The sequence below is a fragment of the Lathyrus oleraceus genome, chromosome 6 (assembly GCF_024323335.1).
Source record: "Lathyrus oleraceus cultivar Zhongwan6 chromosome 6, CAAS_Psat_ZW6_1.0, whole genome shotgun sequence".
NCBI classification, from domain to species: domain Eukaryota; kingdom Viridiplantae; phylum Streptophyta; class Magnoliopsida; order Fabales; family Fabaceae; genus Lathyrus; species Lathyrus oleraceus.
In genome coordinates, this window is record NC_066584.1 from 25,610,038 (window position 1) to 25,619,436 (window position 9,399).

General features: G+C 35.0%; 1 long non-coding RNA gene across 1 annotated transcript; it reads right to left on the bottom strand.

The window, feature by feature from the left end:
* Window positions 1-1,314: 1,314 nt before the first annotated feature.
* Window positions 1,315-2,329, bottom strand: LOC127096988 (uncharacterized). The gene is made up of 4 exons (XR_007792893.1): window positions 2,314-2,329; window positions 1,981-2,203; window positions 1,715-1,881; window positions 1,315-1,419 (listed from the first exon to the last, which is right to left on the bottom strand). It is a non-coding gene; the product is annotated as an uncharacterized LOC127096988 (long non-coding RNA).
* Window positions 2,330-9,399: the final 7,070 nt, after the last annotated feature.

Here is a 9,399-nt window from a genome sequence, read left to right on the forward strand (position 1 = left end):
GAACCAATTTCCTATCCAAATTAATCCAAACATTAAAACCCAACCCAAAATTATATTTAGAAATTGGTGATCCATTTATCAAATTAAAAAAAAACCGGTAACCATTATTACAAACCGGTTCAGGTAAACGGTTACCATTTTTCAATAATCATTTCAAATCCCTAATTCTCAAATTTCAGAATCCCTAATTCTCAAAAATCCAAATTTTTTTCATCTTTTTTTTCTCTTCATCATTTCACAAGACTAAACACTTCCATTTTCTCTATTCCAATTTCAACTCTTCACATTTCACCATTCATTTTTTCCTCCTTGCTTGTTCTGGGAAGGTCATTGGTTCTCCTTTCTTCCACTCATGTCTTTTGATTTCGTATCAGCTTAGGTTCATCAACTCTCTTATGTTTTTTTTTCCTTTCTTTTTTGGGTTTAAGCTAAATGGTTTCATTAGTTCTTGAATTGTGATGGAATTGGAAAATTTTGTAACCTAGATTTTAGGTTTTTGTTTGATGTTTTGATTTGAAGGCACTGTGCAGGTTGTTTTTGGTTCTAAATCTTAGGAAGGATAGATAGTTGATAATCTTTGATTCTAAGGAATTGTTTGAATTAGTTGACTTCTGTTGAAATTTCTGTTCTGGAATCTATTTACCAGGTTCATTTTGTTAGGAAAAACTTCATATTCTTGCTTTCCCAGTTGTTGCTGTGTCTTTTGAGTTTTTTTCTTCCGAATTCCCATGCCTTTGCAGTTTGCGTGCTTATATCTCCTTGTGTTTGGAATTGAAATGTATGAATGAGTGACACTTTGCTTATGTTGTAATACTGTAAATAATGCAGGCATAACAGAAGAGTTGTTACATTACATACCAGGATCATTATGAGTTGTGGCTGCTTTGGAGCCTCAACTTTCAAGAAGAAAAGGACTCCGTCTAATACTCCTAATGAAATTGATGGTGAGTGTCTGTGGTTACTTATTTTAATATAATTATGTTCATTTAGTTTGCACTTAAGTGAAAACATGGTTTAAGTATTGGCAAAGACCTCCCTTTGTAGCTTTTTTACTGGTTAGGTTTTATTCGACATGTAATACAACGATGATGTTCAGAAATATTCTGATAGCAATACTTTTTTTGTAACTACAACCTTTTCCCATTAAGCACTATACTTAATGTAAGGCCTTGTTGTCCAGGATAAATACTGATATGAACCATCAATTGCTATAAATTGCAAAACTTGTTAATACCATTTTTCTTTCTGCTACACTTCTACTACTGATTTTCACTGCAGGTTAGAAAGACAACGAGGTGTTGGAAACTATGACTAGCTTACCCTCTCAACGCTGTCGTCTTGGTGTGTTCTCCATTGCTTTCTGGTGAATGGTTGTAAGGACACGTTATCAGCCCATAATTCCACAGTTGGATTCTCAGTCTGCATTGCTAGTAAGTTTCAGATAACACAATTTCACAAATATCAAAATACATGAACACAACCACTTTCATCATTTTATCCATTCTCTGATTTTGGATTGTACTCAAGCATATGGCCCCTACTTATAAACTCGTTCTCAGGTTAGATCTCATCAAATGTAGGACTATTAACACAATCCTGAACAAATATTTAAATAGTATCAAAATGTAAATTTCATTTTCTACATGAGGAATAATAGAGTTGTAATAGAGGCACACAGAGTTGAGGAAGCTTGAAGAAATATAAGCAAAATCACCTCAAAAAGAATCTCAGCAGGGGTTGAAAAGTTAGCAAGAATGCCCCCTTTTAGCAGAGACTAGCATCCATGGTTGGCTATGACATGACCACCATGTACCGATTCACTTCCATTTGTTTTAAAAACAACCGAAACAATCTCACTTCCTTCACTCAGCTGAAGCCAAGCTGAAATGTCCAAAATGTTTTACAAAACTAACTTAATGAATCACCAACATTGTATAACATTCATGAAATAACCATTAACAAAAGATAAACGCGAGTTACCAGAAAAAATGTATATCAGTCCTTTCTTCAGATGAACCTTCTGAGAGAAACCATCCAATGCTCGTGTTCTGTTGCGAGCAACAATGAATCTATTGCCGTCATTTGATATCCGTTCCTCAATTGTTCCATTTCCAAACACAGTCCAAGCCTTAATGTTATGATCAAACCCTGGATTTACTATAATGCCTCCTCCATATTGTGCCCTATGAGGTTCTTTCACACACTGCATTATTTCAAAGCATTGGCAACACAAGTAATTTAGCTGAATGAAAACTTGCAGAAACCAATTTCAGTTAGTCATAAACATGTTAACTGATAAAGAAGAGACATTACCTGAGTAGTAGCAGAAGTTAGTGATTTTAGATTTCAGTTATTAGTTAGAATGTTTTCAGTTTAATCTCAGTTATCAGGTGAAGATGAGTTGTGCCACCTTTGTTGTTGAAAAGAAATGTTTAGTTGGGAAAAAGTCAATTTTTGTGAAAAATGCTCAGACTGTTAGTTTGTTACTGCTGAATGATATTCATGCTATGGCTGCAACATTCTGTTTTTGCCTATTGCTAGTTATTAGTTAATTGTTGTTCTGTTAATTGGAAATGCATTGCCATGTTGGATGAGTCAGCTGTAGAATCTTGTGAAAAAGTAATGCATCATACATACCAATTGAATAAGGAAATGTCATATTCATATCAGATTTTTTATTGTGTTTTTTTATCATAATTTGTTTTCCTATTTTTAACAGAATCAAGATGACTAATGTTGGTACAACTTATGCAACATCCGAGAATACAGTTTCAACCCCTCCACCTACAATCTCTAATGAAATGCCACCTCCTCACACTAAGAAGCGAAAGAATCGTTCAGAGGTTTGGAAGCATTTCATTGTATCGTCGGAAGAAGAACAAAAAGCTTCGTGCAAATACTGTGACACGAAAATTAAGTATAATAATGGAACTAGTTCCATGCATGCTCATGTATCGAGATGCCTTGTTTACAAGAGGCAAAGGACATTATCTTCTACGACAAGTGTTGAAGAACATGTTGGCTCTCCTTTAATTGTCAAGTTTGACCAAGAAGCCATTAGAAGAGCAATGGTTAAGATGTTCATAAACATGGAGATTCCTTTTCGGAAGGTTGAACATGAGTCTTTTCATGAATTTATGAGTCTCGCATCACCAAGATTTCAGATTTGTTCACGCACAACACTAGCGCGTGATGTCTTGAAACTATGGGATAGTGAAAGAATGATTTTGAAAAATTTTCTCTCTCTGAATTGTCGAAGAGTTTGTCTCACTACTGATATGTGGACTTCTTCTTGTCAAAAGTTGAGTTATATGTGTGTGACAGCCCATTTCATTGACAATAATTGGCACTTACATAAGAAGATTTTAACTTTTTGTCAAGTCACAAGTCATACAGGGGATGCTATTTGTGCAACAATGGAGATGTGCTTGAACAGTTGGGGGTTAAACCGTGTGCTTAGTTTGACAGTTGATAATGCTTCATCTAATGATGTTGGGGTTGAGCGTCTCAAGAGAAGGCTTTTGTCTAGGAATAGTTTAGTTATGAGTGGAAATCATTTTCATATGCGGTGTTGTGCGCATATATTGAATTTAGTTGTGAAAGAAGGTTTGAAAGACATTGATGACTCTATTGGTAGAATCCGTCATGCTGTGTGGTATGTTAGATCTTCTCCTGCGAGGCTTGCTAAATTCAAGGCATGTATTGATGAGGAAAACATGGATTATAAAGGTTTAGTTTGGCTAGATGTTGAGACTCGTTGGAACTCAACATACTTGATGTTAGTATCCGCATCAAAACATGAGAGGACCTTTGAAGAATTAAGTTTTCGAGATAAAAAGTATGTGAATGAGTTGACAAAGAAGGGGAAAGGTGTTCCGACAGAAGAAGATTGGAAGCATATTAACTTAATCATCCCATTCTTGAAGTTATTTTATGATGCTACCTTACATATATCGGGGTCATCTTATTTGACAAGCAATATTTATATGTTTGAGATCCTAGGTATTGGAAAGAGCATTGTGGATATGTGTGCGTCTGAAGATGAGCATCTACGTTCAGTAGCTCAAAAAATGAAGAAGAAATATGATAAATATTGGGGAAATCATGAGAAGCTTAACATGTTGTTGTTGATTGCTCTAGTATTCGACCCTAGGCGCAAGATTAGATTGGTCGATTGGATGGTAAGGCGATATTATAATAAGGATGATGCTGACGCCTTGAAAGCAAATTTAGAGTCTAGCTTGAAATCTATTTATGAGGAATATCGTGTTGGATTTATGTCTCCTCAAGGTAATTCAGATGAGTTGCAAGTTTTTGGTGGTGTTAGTGATCCTTATGGAACTGCCGAGTTCTATATTTCAGAAGGGTGTGACAATGCGGATAATGAGTTAACTACTTATCTTGGAGAGAAGTTAGAGCATAACATGGAGATAAATGTTCTAGAGTGGTGGAAAGTGAACTCTGGCCGATATCCCATCCTTTCAAACATTGCAAGAGACATGCTGGCTATACCTATAAGCACAGTGGCTTCTGAATCTGCATTCAGTACAGGAGAAAGGGTGCTTGATCCATATCGCAGCTCATTAACACCTACAACAGTCGAAGCGTTGATATGCACCCAAGATTGGCTCAAAGGAACATCTTCCTCTTTGATTACAAATGAAGATTTTGATATTCTTGAGAGATTTGAGCAAGGTATGATAACTAAGTATATTCGCTAATGTATTATTATTTATTATATTTGAGGTATAATGAAATCTCTTTATATGTTTTATAGAATTACTTTATACGGAAGATGGTGCTAGTTGTTCAACCTCTTCAACTTCTGTTACACTCGAAGATGATTTAACGGTAAAGAATTCTAAAGTTTGTTTTTGCATATTCTACTCAATTTATTATATGTGCATTTTCTGCATTTGTGGGTTTATGTTGTTGCGTGATTTGTTTTGACTTAATGTGTTACTGAATCTTCCCTTACACGGGTCTCATATTTTTGTACTTTAAACTAGGCTCCTTAACTTGAATATATTTTTTTTTGAGATAATGAGTTTGAGTTAGATTTTGTTCGAGACATGGTCTTAGAAATCGGGTCGTCCATGTCTTAAAATGTAAAATAGACTTGCAATTTCACTGTTTTCACTTTTGAATATGCTAACATTCTTGTAATTTCATTTTATTTTATGCAGCATTAAGCTTATTGTAGAAGAAGCTGATTAATTGCTTATGGAACTAGAAGTGAAGAGATGAAAACAAGTGTTAAAGAGAAAGGAATCACGTCATAAGAAGTTGCTTGGAGTTTTGAAGTCAAAGTTGCTGTCACATAGAATTTCTGGGACTGTGTCACCTGAACTGAAGTTTGCCGTTGATGCCGAAAATTCTTCTTTGCTGTGGAAAATCAAGTATTAGTTCCTATAAGTAAGTTGTGATGATCAAACTAGTTATTTCATATGAATCTTTTTTGAGCTCTTGGCTTTGTATGATGTAAGTGTAAATGCGGTATCAAGTTGAACTGTGGAAGAAAAAACATTGAAGACTGAAAAATAGATTTGAATGAGGTATAGTCTAGTGAATGTTGAAAGCTTGCGTGTTTTACCTTTTGTTTTGAATTGCATATGAAATGCAGATGTAATGTTCTAAACCACATGTGAATGGAAAATTGGTATAAAATGGAATATTTAGAATTTTTGATAATATTTATAAGTTTGTGTATATTTAGAATGGAAAAATAGTGATTAACTTCAAGAGCGATTGGATAGAGTTAAGAAGTTGTTGGAATGAAAATTAAATTTGAGGGAAATTTGGTTTTAAAATTGATCCAAACAAAAATTAATTTTTTTAGTACAAACCGGTTATTAACCAAACCGATCCAAACATAAACCGATTTTAAAAATATAAACCGGTTTTATCAAAGTGGTTTTAAAAACCAAACTGATCCATATATTTGGTTCAATTTGGTTATGGTTTTGAACCATGCACACCCCTACCCACAAGTCATATTGGCATAAAATCACCTATTACTTGAGGATTTCATGTTTTAGGTATAAGAGACAGGAAAGATGCAATGATGGCTTTAGGTAGAATGACTTTGGTATAAAATTTGTTGATACAGTCAAAGAGCTCCCCCTTGATCACCTTCCAACATTTCTTATAGAATCCCATATTATATCCATCTGGGCATGGGATTTTTTCTCCATCACAATTCCAAAGAACATCTTTTAATTCCTCAAAAGTAAAACATTCTTCAATCTTACATTTCTCTGGTAGTGATAGTTGCTTAAAATATACACCCTCCAATTCTAGTCTTCTTGCATTGGGTTCTTCAAACCTATGTTGGAAATGAGTTTGAATTTCCACCTTAACATCTTCCACTTGCTCCAATAAACCTCTATATGAATCCAAATCCATAATTTTATTCCTTTTATACCCTCTCTTTAGTACAAAATAGAAAAACCCATTGTTTGAATCTCCCTTATGAATCCACCGAAATATTGATTTTTGCCTAATTATTGTCTCCTTGTGATGCAAATCTTACCATACCTTACTTGAAACCTCTTTTTCTTTTATAGAAACTTCATTCATAATTGGCCCCAGATCATTTGCAATATTTTGTTCTAACTCGTTTAAGTATATACTAGCCTCTTCCACATTTATATTCAGCTTTCCAAAGGCCGAATTCCACACCTCTTCAACAAAAGCAAGAGGTGTAGAATTCAGCCAATAATCAAGGCGAATTTGTTTATGTGTTCAAGGACTTCACCTAGAAATCTTTCACCATATGCATATTAGTTTCTTGTAACAAGCAGCCGTCAATTAGTTCTTTGATGATTAGTTGTTGAATACACATCCGTTTAACCAGATTTCTACACCCACAAACATTATGTGAAATAATATTCATAATGTTCCTTTTCTTTTTGCTTCCCTCACTCTTTGACCTTCTCGATCTCTCATCTCCGATTCTCAAATTTCTTCAATATAACTTCCTTTTTCCTCAATCCCCTTAACCCCTAACCTTAATGCATTTTTCCATATTGTAGAAGCCACATATTTTTCCTTTTTTTTACCATAATATTTAATTTCCTTGTTGAATATCCATATTAGATGTAAATTCCTAGCACAAAATGGATCCTTCTGAAAAACGCTCCGATGTTGATTCATAGTTAGATGATTGTCCATGCATTGACAAATTTTTCTTCTTGGCATGCTTGTGAGAAGATGGGTAAAGCAGAGAGGAATTTTTGTGAATGAATATGAAATTCCATTCAACCAACCCCTTAATTTGTTTGATAGTTTGACCTTCCTAGCGGATTAGGTCACTAAATTTAGGGACTTACCCGACCCACTAAATATGGTTTGAAGCCCCACTTTTCCTTCTTGGCCCAATTCAGATATTTTATTTGCTTCCCATATGAGAGACACATTCCTACTTCTTGAAATAAATCCATTGGTCTGACCTTCTCTCTTTTTCCCATTTTGACTTTTGAAAACCATTTTTTGTTTGATACATATTTTTGAGGCTTTTCATCTCTAATATTAGACTTTTCAATGCATGACCCCTTCTGATTTGACAAAATTTTTATCCATTTTCCATCACCTTTTCCTTCTTAGTCTAACAATTGAAATTACAAGTTTCCACCGTTTCCTGTTCAAAGACCATTATCCCATTCTTCTCGTTCCTCTATCAAGCATAGGTTTGTACCCAATGGTGTTGCCTAAATTGAAAAATATCCCTCTATATTAAATATCTCATAGATACTATAAGACATTTACTAATTTTCCATATTCCCTATATAAGCTTTCTTAAATTTGTTCATCTCATTCTCTTCAATATTATATTCCAAGTGTGCAAATAACATTTTTGTTTCTCCTGCTACATACTCCTTTTTATAGTTTTCCTTATATTGAACATTGTTCTTGACCACATTTACATAGGATCTAAATCCTCTATGACCTCTATATGATGATTCTTCCTTATTATTATTAAGCTTTTCACGTGTTTAATTCTAAGCCCTAGATTTCTCCTTCCACTGAACTCCATTTTCCTACCTCCTCCGAACATATGAAACATTCAAATATATATTTCTCTTTCCTATGAAGATATTGTCCAACTTGAATGCCTACAACCTTTCATCCGTTACAACCTATCCTCCATCCTGCCATGTCTCGGACCTCCCACATTATCCTACTCCGTGAAGCTTCTTCTCTTTCGCTTCTGAAAAACTTACATTCTCCATCATCGTGGAAATTTAGAAAGTGATGAGGAAACTGGTTACTATGGACAATTATAACACCACGATGATGGAGAATGGAAGTTTCTTCTCTTCGGCCTCAGGTGTTACAATTGGCCCTCGTAACCGCCTCTAAAAAAAACTATAGATTTACTTCCTAGCTTATATTATAGTAATAAGAATAAAACTCCCACTGAAGCAAGTCTTCCATCGACCCGATCTAGTGGGCAGACTGACCAAGTGAACCGTCAAAATGTCTAAATTCAAATGTGCATACAAAGCCATAAAGGGATTGAAAGCTCAATAATGTGATGACCTCCTGGCAGAGATGACACATGAGGAGCCAAGATTGACATATTATTGGACACTATTCACCGAAGAGTCTTTCGATATTCGAAGAAGAAGGGTCTGACTCATTTTAGAAAATGAGGTCGGGTTAACTATCAAGGTATCCTTGATATTTGAATTCCTGACTACTAATAATCAAGTTGAATATGAAGCCATGATAGATGTTCTCACAGTGAAATCCGAGATGGGGACCAAAAGCATTTAGTTGAAAATAGATTCCCAGCTAGTAGTATCACAAATAAAAGGTGAGGCTCAAACAGAGGAGCCAACACTTTATTGTTACATCTGGCTAGATGGATAAAGGCTATCCAAGTTCATGATGTTAAGGGTAGAGCAGATCCCAAATAAGGAAAACACTATGCATACATTTTATCCAAGCTTCCTAATACATGATCCTTAGGCGTGAACCATTCCTTTATTCAAGAAACATTTAAGAATCCCAACATCGAGGTCTCAAGGATGGTAAATATGGCAGTAAACCATGACAAACATGCTTCCTGGACGACCTGCATTGTTAGGTATATAGTTAAAGGAAATCTCCCCTCCGACCCATCATAAGTAAGTGTCGTGAAGAGGAGAGCCACATCTTAATCCCTAATAGAAGGAATATTGTATATAAGAGGATTGTCAACTCCCTTTCTAAAGTGTTAATAAAAAGAGGAAGTTACCCATGCCCTAGTCGAAGTACATGGATAAATTACATTACATGGCATCACCTTAGAGACTGAGCATTAGCCAGGAAAGTCTTGAGAACCATATATTATTGGCCTACCATGGTAGATGATGCAAAATAATGTGTCAATAAATACGACCAATGTTAGCGACA